The following is a 19,330-nucleotide window of genomic DNA, read 5'->3' on the forward strand; positions in this document are numbered from 1 at the left end:
CCCTACATTAGGTGTCTGGGTGCCTTAGTGCACGAACCGGGGCAGGGGGAGAAAGTTAGGCATTCCTCCCTCTTGCTCGCCTGCAGGGCCTGATCTGATAAGAGTGCTCAGAGCTCACCTCCTGGATCAAGCCTCCATAGATGAGCTTACACAAAATGGCTGGAGGGGGGCTCAGAGAGGAGAAGTAGGATGAAGACTTTCATAACTTTTAGCCCAGTGATTACAGCACTCATCTGGGATGTGGGAGACACCTATGTCAAATCCCCCCTTTGCGTGAGGGGGAGAAGGGATTTGCCACCCCTCAGCTGAGTGTGCTCACTACCAGACAACATCATTCTCATGCTCTTGCTCTCTTTCTGGCTCAATGATTCTTTCATTATTTATCCACAGTGGAACAGCTTCTACATTGGGCCCAAGAGAGAGAGAGAAAGCAAACATGAGAATGACTCTATAGCCTGATGGTTAGAGCACTCCCCTGGGAGGTGGGAGACCCAGGACCCTGTTCCAGTGCATTTTTTGGTTGTATATCCACAGCACATCAGCTTGAACAGACTGAGGGAGCCCCACATCAGACTATCCTATAGCCCAGTGACTAGGGAACTCACCTGAGAGGTGGCAGAGCTCTGTTCAAATCTCTTCTCCTCCTCTGGCATAGGGGGACTCAAATCAGGGGGTCTCCCACATCCCAGCTGAGTACCCCATCCTCTGGTGTTTTTCCACCCCAAAGAAACGGCGCGAGTGCCCAATGCCATGAGAAGCTTTGCCGTTGAGAAACCGAAAAGGAGCGAAGCCCCTCCGTGCAACCCGGACTTAGGCACCTGTCTCTGAGAGAGCGGCAGAACTTCGCACCCGTCCCTTGCCTGGGCACCTCCCTTCGGCCAGTATTGGTGAGGAGCCTCCTTGCATACTGGCTTTTGTAAATCCCATTCTAAGGTGCCTCTCTCTCCCCACTCGTTGCATAGGGAGCCTCGGCACCCAGCTCAGACTTTGTGAATCCCAGTGATTTTCTAGGCACCGAAAAGGTAGGTGCAATGATGCTCGGCCTCACCACATCTACGTTTCTTTGTGCCTCTAGCCCTTTAGCTGTGGCATGGCTAGTCTTTCTCTTTGTTTCAACTGTGTAACACTGATGTTACATTAATACAGTTTTTTCATTTAACATTTTGTGATTTCCACAAAGAATGTTTCTACTGTTTGCTATTGCAATATGCTGCTTTTTTCATTATGCGGGTACAGTAGGGACAGCTTAGAAAAGGAATGTGCATTTAAATCATTATTCCAGAATGGAAGGAAGTCAGGCAGACAGTCTAGGTCACTGAGAATTTTATAATCATGTTAACGGGTCTATAAAGAGCTGAATTCATCATAGTTTGTATAAATCAGTTTGGACTTAAAGCAATAGATCTTTTTTCTTTTCCTTTGTATCTTTTTTACAAATCACAGTCACATTCAATCAAAAAGAGATGTCCTAATTCTTATTTACACTACGGTGTACTTTATACCGCTTCAACATTGTAAGGGGCCTTACCTACTTTAAGGCCCTTTATACTGCCAGTGTGGCGTAAACTGGCCTTTATGAAAATGAGAATGAGGCCCAAAGTATTTTGTGGCACCTGGATGGTTTAAAAGATTGGCAGTCATATAAGGATACAAATTTACTCTGTCATTGTCTCTGGGTGACACAGATACCATCATTCCCTCCAATTTTTGCAGCGATTGGGTCTTACATTGACTTTTTGAGCCATTCCAAAGCTTGATTTGGAGAAGGACCTGGCTGTCTCTGTTGTTGGCAGATTCAGAAGATGGTGGCTGGTGGTCAGTTTCATTTGCTTCTTGGGGAGAAAGGACAGGTCCTAGGCAGGCCTGAAGTTTTGAGGGGGCTAATTCTGTCTGCTTCTGGGATGAGACGGTGTGGGTTCAGAAGAGGGGAGCAGATAGAGACTGTTCAATGCATTTTTTTTTTTTTTTTTTTTTGGAAGAGGAGAGAAATTCACTAGTTGAGAACCTCTGGGGTATTATACCCCAGTGCTGGGACTCGGTATCCAGGACTTTCCAGTGACTTGCTTTTTACCTCTAACTCCCTCCATGAATTCTGAGGGTACGTCCACACTGCAAATATAAAATGTGTGGTGAGTCTCAGAGCCCAAGGCAACTGACCTGAGCTCATAGGGCTCATGCTATGGGGCTAAAAATATCAGGATAGACGTTCTTGCTCAGGCTGGAGCCTGGGCTTTGAGAACCACTCTGCTCGACAGGTTTCAAAGAGTGGGCTCCAGCCCGAGCAGGAACAACTACACTGCTATCTATGTTTACGCCTGTAGCATGAGCCCGAGTCAATTGATTCACTACCACAGGGGTCTTTAGACTTGTGACACTTTTAAGTAACGTAGATATGCTTTTCATGTCCACCATAGAACTCACATACAAATTCAGCCTTCATCGGCAGTGACCCAAAGCCACTGTCTGGAAAAGCTAGAGCACGAGCAAGGCACGGAAAACCCTGACATTCAACTGCTGAAGTAGCCACACAAAACTATGCAACACAGACTATGAAAACAACATGATAACTAAGAAAAGGAAATCAGCTTCTGGAAGGTTTCCATGCTGCCTGCCGGTGATGTGCTTTCGTGTGTACTGAGGGAGAGAAAATTCCAGAGAGGCAGGCCCTTGAGAACAAGGCCTGGGCTCCCACCCTCTTCATGAGTGCGCAGTACAGTGCCAGCAATTCCGCATCCTTCCATCTCAGTTGACACAAAGTGACCTGGAGCTAGATGGGAAGGGGAGGTCCTGTACGTTATTTACAGCTTTAAAATGTGCATAGTGAAACTTGTAATGCAGAATAAATCTGGTTTCCATAAAATCTATTAAAATCTGAGGAGAGGCCGCCACAGAATTGTTAACTCATTTCTCACCAAGCTTTTGCATTGTAACATAGAGATTCCTCTCAGTATTGAGTGTTATTTTATGAGCTGCAATACTTTTGGAGGAAAGAAATATTAAGGATGGAGTGGCAATCTGGATTTTCTCAGTTTAAACCTGTCATTTAAGATTATTTTGGGTTTCTAGACTCGAAAATGGGAAGGAGCAATAGATTGCTCTGATGGTTAAAGGAGGGTGGGTCCTGTGATTTGTGTTCTACGCCTGATTCTGCCACAGAATTCCCATGTAATCTTAGGCAAATCACTTAACTTTGCCGTGCCTCAGTTTCCACATCTGTAAATTGAAGATAATTGAGCATTGTAAGCATTAATTAGAGTTTGTAAAGCACTTTGAGCTCTTCAGGTGTAATATACGATCCTTAGATATATAGATAACTGTATAGATATATGTGGATATATGATCTGTTCTCCTTATATAGTACAGTATAGTATAGTGTGTTTGCATATGCGTGTGCCTGTATACACACTGTGCAGTACTATATATATAGTATTAACAAATGACTTTTTGCTCTCATTGAATGGTCTCAGGGGAAAGGGTTAAATGAGTTCTTTTAGCATTTAGCTCTGCTCCTCCCCAGCAGTAGTGTATTTGATGTGCACCATCTGGACATTTTCTTCTCTATTAATCATACATGTTTAAAATATGTGCTTTCTGGAAAGCTGTATGGCAAAAAACAAAACTCTGTACTTTGTAGTTACATTATAACTTCTAAAATTACTTTTTTTGCCTCTTGGCTCCTCAGAAATGGCATTTCACCACTCTGAGATGCAAACTAAGAGGTGAACTGGAGAAAACTGAAATTTACAAGAATTCTGGTGAATGAGGACTTCTGGTGCACAATGCTCTTTGGTAATCTAAAAACATCTGTACAAAAAGTTGCATATATTTCCTTAAACATAATTATACTTCTGTGGTTCTACCTCAATACTTTATAGCTTACAAATAGCTACAGTCTACTGCTTTATTACCTCATACTACAGCAGCTTATTTTTAAGAGAATCTTTTGATTACAGAAAAACAAAATCTTCTTGTATGGAATATGTTACTGGGTTTGTGTCTGAAAGAAATATTTTTGAGTATGTAATTTTTAATCTGCCTTCTACTTTTAAACTCAAACGAAAATCTTTTCCCAATGAGAAAAGGAGTACTTGTGGCACCTTAGAGACTAACCAATTTATTTGAGCATAAGCTTTCGTGAGCTACAGCTCACTTCATCGGATGCATTAATGCATTAATGAAGTGAGCTGTAGCTCACGAAAGCTTATGCTCAAATAAATTGGTTAGTCTCTAAGGTGCCACAAGTCCTCCTTTTCTTTTTGCGAATACAGACTAACACGGCTGTTACTCTGAAACCTGTCTTTTCCCAATGAGTGAATATTAGTATTCTCTGTATATTTAAGGTGCCATAAAAAGCATAGGATTATGCTTTTTAAATTAGTTTTTAATCATCATTTTCAAAGTGTAGGACCTGTGTAGAGTGGCCAGTCATTAATGGGGAAAATGGGGAAGTCTCTTGATTCTGGCTGCTGACTTTAGGCTTCTAACCTTGTAAATAAAACTTCAGGACCAAAGTTCTTAAGTATGTGCTTAAGTCCACTGCTATTCAGTAAACTACTTTAGCACATGCTTAAGTCCCATTGACTTGGGTGCTTTGCTGAATCAGGGCCATTGTCAATAGTTTCAAGGAATGAGTTGTTAAATATGTTCAGCATAAGTAGGAGGCTCAAAAATAACACAGACTTTCCTTGTGTTGTCTGAAAGTCACTCATACATACCCACTTGATTTATTATAGATTGACCTCTTACAGCTTCAGAGCAGTTCCCAAAGCAGCCAGCCAAGAATGGCATAAAACAGTAAAGCTGCTGATCTCTGGGTATTCATATTCTATTCTGCGGGGCTATCTGAGAGAGGAAAATTTAAAACAGCAAAGCAATACAGCCCTTGGAAAACATTAACAATCCTTCCAAAATATAAAGATGCACATAGTATTCCTGGGGTCATGACTCTAACTGATCACCTTGCAAAAACCTCTTGTCCTTAAGGAATAGAGATGGAGAGTCCAAGTCTGGCAACAGAGAGAAGGAACTTTGCAAAAGTGTAGGGGATGATGGAAAAAGGAAATGTGTGATGGGCTAATCAGCTCATTCACCAGCTAGTGAAATCAAATGATTATGGTTTGCATTACTGAACCATTTTTCTTATTAACAAAGGGCATTGGCACTGAAGCTGGATGAACTGTACCCACCTCACCATCTGTTGCTATATTAAAAGTGGCAAGTAGAATAAAATCTGCTGTCAGAAAACTGTTTGATGGTACAGTATTTAAAAACCAGCAGCAATTTGCTAGACCCTGGCTAATGCTGCACTATTGAATACTGTACATGCCTGGCTTCCTGATTCAAGAAAGCTGTAACTTTCACTTTGCCAAAACACGGGCCAAATCTAGCATTAAGTTACTCAGACAATTAGAGTTCCATTAAGGTGAAGCAGGATTTGGGCACTAATTGTTAATCTTTAAGACAAGCACAATGGAATGGTTTCCTTTTAAATTTGTTTGCTCTTGTGTTTGCATTGCCTTCATGGCTCTTTCATATTTAATTTCCCGAATGTCACTTCACCTCTCAACAGGCCTCTTAGATCATTAACAACAGTGAACATTCTGGGATAATTAATGATTTATGAAACAGAAGGCAACCTCCTATAGGAGGTTAGGTCAAGCATGAATTGCTTAAAATAGCCAAAAATTGCTGAAACTAGTAAACAACCATGGGCTTTCTAGTTGTTTTGATAGTATTTTTGGTTAAATCATATTCTGGAAATGGAAGGTTTACAATTAGCTGCCCCTTTGCAGACAATGAGCCAGGTCCTGGCTTATATCTATCCCCTTTGCTCTGCTCCAGTTGTGCAAAAGAGATATAAATCTGCTCTCACAGGGCAGCTGAGAAGTCCCACAGAACTGGAGGCATATGTAGAGGATTGTGTGGCTAGGGATAACATTTGGCCAAAGCACGGCTGCACTTTGGCAATCCCTGGCCAACATAATGGCCCTTTGGGGCATAACCAGTTTAGATAGAGCTGCCCTGATTTATGCTGGAGGATTAACTGGCCCCCAGGAATCAGTGGAGCACAAAGGTCATGTTTGCTTTGTCCCTTTCCCCACAGTTGGGTCACATGCGAAGCACAGCCTGGCTAGACCCAAGGATCAAAGCCACTGTGTTCATTCTCTCTGTACTGGGGCTGCGCATTCTCATTCCCCAGGAATCCAGATAACTCAGTGGGTTTTGTTTGGTTGTTTTTAAATATGGAGACTCACTTATGCAGCCAAAATACAGAACTGGGGGCCTGATTCTCCATTGTTTTGCATTTTGAGCAGTCATTTAATAAGGAGAGTGGAAAATGTGGGTAAAACACTACCAAACCAGAATTCACCTTTTGCATTTGCTTTGTACAGGAGTAAGTGACAATAAATGGTGCACAAGGCAAGATGGAATCAGGTCCAAAAAGGGGGAAGTGTATCCTAGCATGGTGTATAAAGGCCTGAGGGTGCCTGATATACAATGTCACAATTGCTCCAAAGCCATCCATATTCCAATCTAGTAAGTAAATAATTATTTCAAGGGGAAATATTTTTTGAAAAACTAATACTGAAAATTACTGCAAAGCATAGCCTCCAATAATTGAGAGAAATAAAGAGGCACATTTCTAGTTTTCTCGTGTATACAGTCTTTGCAGAGTTGTGCCTAGACAGAACAGAGTGAGGAGCACCTCCTGTAGGGGCGGTCAGAAAATGGTATTTTCAAGGTATATTTGGGGGGGGAGGAAGCAATATAAAAAAATTTCCTGCACATTTTCATGAAAAAAACCACATTTTTCATTTTTTAAAAAGGAGCAATCTGAATATTTGTTGCTGTTCAAAAACTGAAATATTTTTTGGTTTTTAGTAAAAATTTTGTGTCTTTGTTTTGAACAAACAAACAATTACTGAAAACATACATTTTTGGTTTTTGAAACATTGAAAAATTTTAGGGTTTTTTAAATGAAAAATGTTAGGTTTGGGTTTTTCTTGGAAAACCTGGAAAATTTTGAAGTAAGCAAAATTTTTCCATGAAAAATTTCATATGGAAAAAAAAGGACTTTTTTGTTTAAAAAAGTTTCAATGGATAATTTTTTATCAGACCTACCTAGGAAAAATCTAAAGGGGGTGGGGAGGTCACAGCACATGGTCTGCCTGAAAAACATTTAATTAATAATTTCAAAATATTCAATTTTCAGTCATCTTAGAAGGCACATTTTAAAATGTAGATACCAAACTACACAAGTATGTGTGTGTTGCTTTGATTTTTATGTAGCCTACCAAATTCACAGCCATGAAAAACGTGTCACGGACTGTGAAATCTGGTCTCCCACTGTGAAATCTGGTCTTTTGTGTGCTTTTACTCTATACTATACAGATTTCACAGGGGAGACCAGCGTTTCTCCAACTGGAGGTCCTGACCCAAGAGAGAGTTGCACAGGGGGTCCCAAGGTTATTTTAGGAGGGTTGTGGTATTGTCACCCTCACTTCTGCACTGCCTTCAGAGCTGGGCAGACAGAGAGCAGCGACTGCCAGCAGCAGCACAGAAGTAAGGGTGGCAAAACTATACCATGCCCTCCTTACTTCTACGCTGCTACTGATGGCAGTTCTGCCTTCAGAGCGGGGCTCCCAGCCAGCAGCCGCTGCTCTCCAGCTGCCCAGCTCTGAAGGCAACACCAGCAGCAACGCAGAAGTAAGAGTAGCAGTACTGAATTCCCCGCCCCACAATAAGCTTATAACTCCTTTTTGGGTCAGGCTCCCTTCAATTACAACACTGTGAAATTTGATTTAAATAGCTGAAATCATGAAAATTAAAATTTTTAAAATCCTATGACCATGAAATTGGCCAAAATGGACCGAGAATTTGGTAGGGCCCTAAGCATAAGTAAGGTCACAATTCAAAACCCTAAAATGCACACATTTGCCATGATAAAAAGGCAGGAGTCTCATGTCTTATCTCTCCCAACACCTAGTAGCAACTTAATCTGTCCCCATTTCAAGCGCCCATCCCACTTTTGAGAAGAGAACTAACCTGAACTCACTCCTGACTGGAGTCAATGGAGAGAGACAAAAAACAAAAACAACTAGCCACATGGTATCATTTTTTAAAGTAATGGAATATAGGGAAATTCACATTCCCCATGGCTTCATGACTGAGCTAGGTACTTAATTGTGATGTTTAAAGATCAGTATCCATATTTCCAGCACTGCCACCACCGCAGAGAAAAATCAGCTTCAAAATTCATGGATAGACAGGTGTATTTTTGACAAAAGTCTTGCAAAATTGTTAGGAAAATGTCTCAGCCCAGAGACAAAACCTACTCACCACATATGGCCAAGATAACAAAAAAACTACTTCCCTCACTCATCCTCAAAAAATTACTTGCCTTGCATGAATAGGTGGGTAGAATGACACACACTTGACTTGATTATGAGAGAAAAATAGTAAGAAACTGTACATATGGGTATGACATTCCAGGTTGCAATCCAGACCAGTGAGGGGCTGTGTCACCCCTGCCCTGCAACACTGGATGCCTCGCAGTGCTTTGCTGTTGTAGCTCCCACATCCTGCCAGCATCCAGGTCACACCCTGAGTATCTGTGTATGGCCACAGTTCTGGTTCAGCAACTCTGATGCCAACAGTCCATCAGCAAACACCAGCTACACTCTGGCTCCCACCAGCCTTGATTATTACTTTCAGGGTGACTCCAAAATGCCCCCAGTCCTGAATCCCCCCAGCCCCAAATGTGTGTTCTGTACTGTCCAGCCCTTTCCTGGACAGGTCAGATATTTTTAGGTCCATTGTCCTTGTAAGGGAACAATATATAACAGCTTGCCACCTTAAATGTAGTTCCTACACAGTTCACAACACTGGATTAATTTTGATTAAAGAACAACAAAAGTGTATTTAACTACAAAGAGAGAGATTTTAAGTGAGTACAAGTATTAAGGTATTAAAATCAGAAATGGTTACAAGAAAAATTAAGATAAAATGCTTCCTAGTACTAAACGTAACAAACTAGACTTGGTTTAAAGTGAAGTTCTTACCACAGGTTCCCAGTATCATTGCTGACCAAGTTTCAGGCCAGGATCTGCACCCAAAGTCCATAGGCTGTTTCTTTTATCATCTTAGGTGGAAAAAAAGAGATGGTCAGGGAGCGATAACTTGGGGTGTTTTTGCCCCTTATTTTTATAGTTCAGTCACCCTTTGAAATGCATTTTCCTGAGAGTGACTCCTAGATAAAGTTCTTCCCAGCTGAGAGCAAGGATACATGTAGTCTGAGAGGAACAAGGTGGTATGCTATTGCTTTTCACCTGTGTTTGCTGAAATTTTCTTTGTCTTCTTTCTTCGCTCCCTCTCACTGTCTGAGGACTTTTTTATAGCTTATATGCAAAATGAGGTAAACACACTTTCCTTTGTTTAAGACAGGCTTGCTTGACCAGTTATACCTAAGTGGGGCTACGTGAGTTTGGGCATGTGCCTTTAACGTCATACATGGGAGATTTCATAAATTTACACACAGTCTTATTACATGCATTTCACCATGATTCTATTGACCTATGAGTTATTAATTTTCAAACGATGCCTCACAAGGCATATTCTGTAGAAAGATTATTACAATAGTATGTAGAGTGTAAATACAGAGGTGCTTTCCTTCACAATGGGGCATATGTGTTTGTTACAACATATATGAGACTAAGTCAATCATATATCTCCTTGGGGCAGGGACTGTCATTTCTTGTATGTTTGTATAGTGCCTGGAACAATGGGGACACAACTTTGTTGAAGCTTCTAGGTGCTATCTCAATATGACTGCTTAACAACAACAGGAACAATCACTGTATAATAATAAATTAAGTCCAAGGGGACACATTTTACATACGTTGAATCTCCAGGACACACAGAATTGCTTGAGTCGTGCCTTTGCTAATTAAGTGAATTATTAAAAATGTGAGAGACAAGGTGGGTGAGGTAATATCTTTGTGTAAGCTTGAAAGCTTGTCTCTCTCACCAAAAGAAATTGGTCCAATAAAAGATATTACCTCACCCACCTTGTCTCTAAAACATCCTGGGACCAACACCGCTACAACACCACCATACACTTATTAAAATGTGTCAGTTAAATTCTCAAAAAAAAGTTTGCCATTTTGTTTAATTATGAGGTATTGAGTTGAATGTTCTGTGTGGGATACAATGCAACTTTGTACAACAGGGAACTTTTTATGATACAGTAAAGGTCTGGAGCACATACTTACTGTGTAACAATTTAATCTGCTTGATTTGATAGGTGTTGTAACAATGGAATGAGAATAGGAGACTATTGAAGCTTTAAAGTCATGCTCTGTGAGATTGAATATACCTCCGATAGGAGGGAAATTTCCATCTGCCTTTAAGAAAAAAAGGTGTGGTCTGGTTTAATGGGTTTCGCAATCTATTAGTAGCGTACTGTGTTTCATTGACATTCTGCTGCATAGGGGATCCCGTGCTTGAGTTTCTGGTAATAAAATCCTCTTATAAAGGATTCAGAACAGTCAAATGGAGCCATTGCAAAATTCAACCTTCCTTTGAATTATTAGTACGACAGGGTATATCTTCAAGTTTTTAAATATCTGCCGAAAGTTATCCACCTTTATCACATTTTTTTAAAGATAAACTGACCCCACTAAAAGAAACTTTTTGTGTTCATATGCTCCTTCTGGCATAGCTGACATGGAGGATGTTGGCTGAAAAAAGTAGGAAACAAACCAAACCTGCCATCTTCATTTCAGCTCCACAGAATACGCAACACACACACACGAATACACACACACACACAGACCCTCAAATTTTGTGAAATAAAAAAGCATAATGGTAAAAAAAAACACCTTATTTTTTATCTGGCTAAATGGTATTATAAACAACTACTGGAGAAAAATAATAAAAATAATAACAACTGACTAGCAGTAACCTAGAAGCTGTCACACTTGCAAAGTAGTATTAAGGCTTTTATCTTCTGCAGGCTGCAGCCACGAGAGTTTGAAATGACGATGCACATACACTTTGAAGATGAAAATACTGTTCCTTGTATTCAGCCACTAGAGGGCAACAAAATAACACACAATAAAGTAACCCTTGGCGTTCATCCAAAACAGGACAGTGCTATTCACAGAAAAAGGAAAGTCCAAAAACTAATTCCATGATGATTGTATCTTTTCTGGTTTTCCTCCACCTTTTGCCTAGGAAATACCTAGAAAATTAAATGCAAAATACTATGTTAATGCAATGCTAAGACTAGAGGATCAGGCACTCAAAAAATGAGGACATATGAACATAAAAACAGTCATACTGATTCAGACCAGTGGTCCATCTAGCCCAGAATTCTGTCTTCTGACCATGGCCAGTGCCAGGTGCATCAGAAGGAATGAACAGAACAGGCATTCCCTCTTGTCCACTCTCAGTTTCTAACAATCAGCAGCTAGGGACACTTAGAGCATGGGGTTAATCACTGATCATCTTGGCTAATAGCCATTGATGGACCTATCTTCCTTTACATTATCTAGTTATTTTTTGAACCCTGATGTAGTTCTGGCCTTCACAACGTCCACTGGCAATGAGTTCCACAGGTTGACTGTCAGTTCCGTGAAGAAGCACTTCCTTTTGTTTGTTTTAAACCTTCTGTCTATTAATTTCATTGGGTGACCCCTGGTTCTTGTATTATGTGAAGGAGTAAACAACTCTTCCTTAGTCACTTTCTCCACACCAGTCACGATTTTATAGACCTGTATCATCTATAGATGACTTTGGTCATCTCTTTTCCGAACTGAAAAGTCCCAGTCTTATTAATCTCTCCTCATCACAAATGTTAATGCTACTTCCAAAATGTTAATGCCTCTCCTTTGTACATCCTGTATATGTCATAGTATATAGTAATAACAAATATTTACATTTAACAAAGAAATGGGGAATCAAAAATAAATGCAATGTGACTGATGTTAATTTTACTAGAGTTAATGTTACTAGAGTAACCATACTTGTGTTTTTCTTGATCTTGGAACCTTTATATTGCACCTTTACACAGCATTAACGTCCTTGTTGTCCCTTAGGAGAAACAGAAAGGCAGGGAAAAGAAAATCTGGAAGTAATCGCCTTGCACAGTTTACAAGCTCCATTACCTTTGCTACCAAACTCCTAAATTCTTTGATCTTTGCCTATTCCACTTGTGCACCTTACAGACTTACATGCAGTGCTTCTAAGTTCCTTTCTCCACAAATGTCCACTTGTACAATTTTCAAGTTCACTGGTTTGACCCACAGAGCTGGTAAGTTCTCTGAAACAAGTGTGCACCTGACCAACTATGCACAGATGCTCAGTGTATCTGTGCTTAAAGCCAACAGTTTCAAACTTGGCTGCCTACAGTTAAGCTCCATATTTGGACACTGAAATTCAGGTGGCCTGATTTTCAAAAGTGGTGACCACCTGCCACATCCATTGACTTCAACTGAATTTGTGGGTGCACTACATTTCTGAAAGTCACTTTTATTTAGAAGTTAACTATGGGAGCCAAGTTGACAAACTCTGGCTCTGGTGCCCACTTGGTGGAAATATTCTACTGCACATGATTCATTTTTCAGATATTACCCGATGACCAGGCAAGTTTCAAATGTCAGCTTCTTAGTCCTTTTTAAATAGAATTTTACTTATGGTACTTATTTCACCCTTGCTAAACTCATATATGGCAGAAGAGGTTTTGCTCAAATTGTTTAGAAATAGTCACCTTCTGGCAGCCACCAAAACCGGAAAATCTCAACCCAAAAAGGGGAATGTTTTGAAATATTTTCAGAATAATGTAAGGTGAGGGGCTGTAATGGAAGCTCTTTTGCAAACTTAGATAGAGTCTAACACGTGCTACCAAGTGCTTCTATTTACTAGATGGAAAGAAACACAACAATAATATATTTTCATATAATTTTAGTTAAACTATGGAACTCGTTACCATGGAATGTCACTGAGGCCAAAAACTTAGCAGGATTCAAGGAAGGATTGGACATTTATATGAACAACAAGGTTCTCCAAAGTTATAATAGTTGATGCTAAATAAAGTTTTGGAAAGGACATAAAATCTCACCCAACAAGTTGCTAACTATTAGGAGTTTGGATGAGACTTTCATGGGGGACAGATTATCTCTTATCCTACTGTTGGGTTTCATGCACCTTCCTCATCATTATCTGTTGCTGGCCCCTGACAGAGGTAAATACTGGACTAGATGGACTGTGAGTGTAATCCATGGCTGTTCCTATGTTGTCCTTTTATGGTTTTGAAAGACAGACAGCAATATTTCAATTGTTTTGATGTAACAGATGGAGGTTGTATAGCAGGTTTGGAGAACTCTAGCCCAACATTGGAACACATAGGGATTCTTGTAATGAATAAGAAATTGAAAAGTATCTCAAGAATTGATGAGCTGGAAAATACTGGTGTACAGACTACGAAACATTTAAGAGTGATTAATATTTTTGAATGAGTGATACAGGAAGATACTATTTGCTTCACTGGCTGCTTGGATTAGATCCTGTGATAATGAGTGGCACCACATTGTTTTTTACATGGAGCCTGCCAAATATGAAAACTTCTACAACACCAATGCCACTGACAGTCTCATGACCTGTGAATTACTGTCTACTACACAGGCACTGACTTTCCAAAGTGCCAGGGGGTGCTTGACCCCCAACTCTGCCCCAGGCCCCGCCCCCCACTCCACCTCTTCTCCAAGGCCCCACCAATGCCCTGCCTCTTCCCACCCCACCTCTTCCTGTCCAGTTCCACCCCTTTCCCCCGAGCACATTGTGTCCTCGCTCCTCCCTCCCAGCCTCCTGCATGCCACGAAACGGCTGTTAGTGGCAGGCGGGAGGCACTGGGAGGAAGGGAGAGGCGCTGATCTGCGGGGCATGCTGGCAGGCGGAAGGCACTGGGAAGGTGGGGGAAAGCTAATGGGGGGCTGCTGGTGGATACTCAGCACCCACCATTTTTTCCCTGTTGGGTGCTCCAGCTCTGGCACCTATGGTCTACTAGAAATAAGAAATTGTCACCTATCAGGGATAAGCCAGGTTACAGATACCAGACTTCATCACATTTTCTTGGTCTCAGTGAAGTCTTGGTTAGGTACAGAACGATATTTTCAGAAAATTTGTACTCTTAATTTGAATGCTTTTCTCTCTTGTAAGCAATGAGGCTTGGGTTTAATTGGGCTGAGTGGTCATTTTTAAGTATAGGGAATTTCCGGAAAAGGAAGAGATTGTTGGAATGGAGGGTGCTAATTTTATTTTGGTTTATCTTCACATGGAATTAAACTATAGAACTTATCTTGAACTTTCAATTTAAGATTTTAAGATTTCATATCATGATTGTATTGTGCAACTGAATGTCTTTGCGATTATAATCTTGCAAATAGCACTGAAACCACCACAGGGATACTTATTTTTCCCTGATAATGGTATTCTGTTTGCTTTCCAGACTAGATTGTGACTTGAACTACATGCCTGCAGAAGGAGGTAAGAATTTGCCTTATGCCATTGTGTGGGTTACCAAGATCTTGGCTCTGGGAAGGTAGAAGAAGGCAGGTGTCACGTGCCTGTTTACTCCCTATATGGAGCAGGGGAGAAGGGAGGAGGCAGGGAATAGGTAAAGCCTTGGCTCAATCCTCTACTCACTGGCCACCAGCAGTGTACCCTGCAACAAGTTTCTACCACACAAGGAGCAAGGAGAAATACTGTAAGTGTAGAAATTGTGACTTAGGGGTGTATTTCTGAGTCACAGCGCCTCCTGGTGCCACAACCACAAGCTCAAGGTTGTGTCTAATCTTTAAAGGCTCAAACTCACCCATACTAATTAGATATGCTGACTGCACTGAGCAACTAGCTATCATGCCAGATTATTAGGTTTTTGGCTTAAACTTCCTTTGGAGGGGTGTTCTTGCCAGACTGTGTTCCAACAAGCATTTTTTACCCCATGGACTCTGTACCTCTGAAGGAATATTTTGCCCTATTAATATAATTTGGATATACTCAAATAAATAGTGTGTTATCTCTCTGACTGAAATAAAGATTTCTTTTGGTTTTTATGCTTCACTATGAATCCCTCACATCTGGTTTCAATACCAAAAGGACCTCACTAATATCTCAGGAGGATGTTAAACAGCAGCTAGTAAAGTTAGTCATTTTTAAACCAGCAGGCCCAAATAACTTGCATCCAAGAGTTTTAAAAGACCTGACTGATAAGCTTGCTGGACCATTAAAATTGATTTTCAATAAATTTTGGAACACTGGGGAATTCTAGAAGACTAGATGAAAGCTAATGTTCTGCCATTGTTTAAAAGGGTGAATTGGATGGCCCGGGATAATTACAGGCCTATCAGTCTGACATCAATCCCAGGCAACATAATGAAGCAGCTGATAGTGGACTCAATTAATAAACATTTAAAGAAGGGTAATATAATTAATGCAAATCAATATGGGTTTATGTAAAATAGATCCCGTCAAACTAACTTTTTTGATGAGATTATACGTTTGGTTGACAAAGGAAAAAGTGTTGATGTAATATACTTAGACTTCTGTAAGGCATTTGACTTGGTACTGCATGATATTTTGATTAAAAAAATAGAAAGACATAAAATGAACATGGCACACATTAAATGGATTAAAAGCTGGTTAACTGATAGGTCTCGAAATGTAATTGTAAACCGGGAATCATCATCGAATAGGTGTGTTTCTAGTCGGGTCCCACAGAGATCAGTTCTTGGCCCCTACGCTATTTAAAATTTTTATTATTGACCTGGAAGTAAACATAAAATCATCACTGATAAAGTTTGCAGATGATACTATAATTGGGGGAGTGGTAAATAATATCAGGTCACTGATACAGAGCAATCTAGTTCACTTGGTAGCTAGATGCAAACAAACAATATATGCTTTAATATGGCTAAATGTAAATGTATGCATCTAGGAACAAAGAATGTAAGCCATACTTACATGATGAGAGAATCTGTCCTGGGAAGCAGTGACTCTGAAAAAGATTTCGGTGTTATGGTGGATAATCAGCTGAACATGAGATCCTAGTGTGATGCTGTGGCCAAAAGGGCTAATTCTGTTCTAGGGGATGCATACAAAGGAGAATGTTGAGAAGCAATAGGGAGGTTATTTTACCTCTATATTTGGCACTGGTGCAACAACTGCTGGAATGCTGGGTCCACGTCTGGTGTTCACAGTTTAAGAAGGATGTTGATAAATTGGAGAGGGTTCAGAGAGGAGCCATGAGAATGATGAAAGGATTAGAAAACACACCTTATGGTGATAGACTCAAGAAGCTTAATCTGTTTAGCTTAAGAAAGAGAAGGTTAACGGGTGACTTGACTAGTTTATAAGTATCTACATGGGGAACACATATTTAATAATGGGCTCTTCAAGCAGCCAAATGTATAACATGATTCAATGGCTGGAAGCTGAAGCTAGATAAATTCCAACTGGAAATAAGGTGTAAATTTTTAACTGTGAGAGAAATTAACCAATGGAACAATTTACCAAGGGTCATGGTGGATTCTTCATCAGTGACAATTTTTAAATCAAGATTGGATGTTTTTCTAAAAGATCTGCCCTTGGAATTATTTTGGGAAGTTTTAGGACCTGTCTTATACAGGAAGTCAGACTAGATGATCACAACGGTCCCTTCTGGCTTTAGAATCTATACTTTCTACTGTATTTTATTTATAGACTATGCTTTCAAGGCGGTAGGTGATTGTTTTATCTACACAGAGTAGGAATATTGCCTCCCACATTTGTAGATTTTATCTAATTGCTAGTTCTGCAATGGCACAATTCTCTTGCAATTGTGTTTTGATCATACTCCCTGAGACAGGATTACGTAACTTGACTCTGGTTTTACTTGCTTTCAAGATTCATTTCTAGTCTTGTTACGATTGATAACTAAGATTATGTTGTATTCCATTAAGCTGATTGTAAGACTAGCAACTCCAGGCAAAATCCTGCCCTAATACATCAAAATGAGTGAGAAGAGCATAGTAGTAATGGCTACACACACCTTTAGTTAAACCAACACAATTCTGCACATGGACAAGCCCTTCGCCAGGCTCTGCTTTACTCTCAGACACGTACTTCACTCTGTTTCTCCAAGGGTTTGATAAACTCCCTGCACCTGTTACACCTTCAGTGATGAGATTCAATTTTGAAGGAAAATTTTATTTGTTCTTTGAATTCTGACCTGTCTTGGGAGCTTCCTGCAGGCCAACTGCTCCTTGTTCCCAGCCACATGACAGCTTCCCAACACAACACCACATACTTCTCTCAGCTCTGCAAGGGCCTCCTGCAGGTCCCCTCATCCTATCTGTAATGGGGCAGCTTTCATTTCTTGCAGTATAGAATGTAGATAGCTATTTACCAGAATTTCCCACCACCACCCCATTTCCTCACTGCATGTCCATTTCCTGCACTACACTAACAGTCACATGGGCAAAATAGACAGAGCCAGCAACAGGAAAGGAGTAGAGGGAATGCTTAGACTTGTATGAGAACTTCCTCACATGACTGCAGCCCAACCTCTCCAGGGCCAGGATTCTTCCTCCACCAATAGTAACGCTTTCTTTTCATCGTCAGGCTGGGACAGATTTTCATTGGTAATGTTGAAGTGAAAGTCTCATACACATTACTGGTGCCACAAGCTATCCATTCTTCCAGTGTAATTATTTCCAGATTATGAATACTGCTGGCTGTGTAAAATGATCAGAGAAGCGATTAACAAATCATCACACAAACATTCTTATGAAGACATGCAAACAAGGGGGAAGGGAGATGCTGGCTGTGTTAGAGTTAGCTTCAGCAGTGTGACTTTTTAATAACACGCATCCCCCATGACTAACTTAACACAGCTGGAGGACTTTCAGATGAATTTGTAACATCCACCAAAGCCTTTTTTGTAAGTTGGCCAGGAGAGAAATGGAGGCAAAACATAACTTTGGATGCCAGCAGGGAAGGAGCCCCAGAATTCTGGACTGTTCCAAAAGCAAATTTCTCTGCATGCTGAATGGTCTCAGTTCCCTTGAAGGATTAGTATATGAGCAATGCCCAGATATTACAGGGTGATGAGGGCCAAAATAAATGCTATTGATCCACTCCCGAGTCTGAGATGAAACACTGGGCCATACCCTCAGCTACAAAGGAGCAGATCTCAGCACAGCTGAGGGGCTGGATGATCCAAAGGCGCCTTTTGCATTTTGCAGCTGGAGGGCAACTCTCCACTGGGCATGAATTAGAGCAGACTTTGCACATGCTGCTAGCAGGTGCTAGGACTGGCCTGGGGTTCACCGGGATGCCCCTGCGACCATCACCATCCCCTTAGCCATTCCCCATGCCAACAGCTGAGGGGGATGGGAAGGTTTAAGAGCTACTGTAGTGTCTCCACAGCACCCAGAGACACCCTTTCAGAGGAAATCCTCCTGGAGCTGGCTAAGCCAGGTTTAAGGCTGTTCCACACACCACTGCTAAGGCAAATCAGGCAAGGATCTGGCCCCCTGCAGTGACTGTGGGAGTGCAGAGTGCATGGTTTAACATCTCTGCTTTGTCTTTTGATTAGAACAAAGGGATATTGCAGGCAATGCATATGCAAGTGATATGTTGGTGGCCATGTGGCCGTCCATTGTCCTGCCTGGCAGGTAATCTAGTGGAGAAAAAATGTAGCAAATGTGATAAATTACTGGGGGCTGGGCCCCGGGCAATTTTAAAAATATTTATTTCTTTATGAAAATGATTGTGCCTGGTGAAATTATTAGGAATACTGAACCTCTGATTACCCTCTGGTTTTTAAATTCACTTTTGTCCATAAGTTCCGAGTTATTTTGCAGACTTTTATTTTTATTAATTATCTCTGTAATGAGCATATAATGTCCCTCCATTGTCATCTCCTGTCAGGAAACACTTTTCTCTCTCAGGCAACCCCTTCTCCATATTGTCTCATTTTTAGCTTGACTGATATAAGAGTTGCTTTCCGGGAATCCAATCTTTAATTAAGCAACTCATTATCAGACACTGTCTATAGGCTATACTTATAATTTAGGGAGATTGTATTCAACTTTTTTTTTAAAGTGGATTTATTGCGGGTGAAAGTTGCTGACCTGGTAACCCTAAAGTCCTTTATATACCCACATGCCCTTATGCTTCATCCCGTTAGCAATACGGTTGTTTGGTCTCCATGACCACTCAGCCTTTGTCAACTCTACTGACAATGCCAACTAGTGCCTTTTTAAATATAGAGACCAGCTCTCTAGAACAC

The 19,330-nt window shown here is 40.8% G+C and overlaps 1 long non-coding RNA gene across 1 annotated transcript; it reads left to right on the top strand.

Annotated features, from left to right (window-relative positions):
* The first annotated feature begins 3,734 nt into the window (after positions 1 to 3,734).
* On the top strand, positions 3,735 to 15,027 carry LOC122466082. Its single transcript, XR_006291317.1, has 3 exons — positions 3,735 to 3,789; positions 6,393 to 6,537; positions 14,507 to 15,027. It is a non-coding gene; the product is annotated as an uncharacterized LOC122466082 (long non-coding RNA).
* The last annotated feature ends 4,303 nt before the right edge of the window (positions 15,028 to 19,330 follow it).

The sequence above is a fragment of the Chelonia mydas genome, chromosome 5, assembly GCF_015237465.2.
Source record: "Chelonia mydas isolate rCheMyd1 chromosome 5, rCheMyd1.pri.v2, whole genome shotgun sequence".
NCBI lineage: Eukaryota > Metazoa > Chordata > Testudines > Cheloniidae > Chelonia > Chelonia mydas.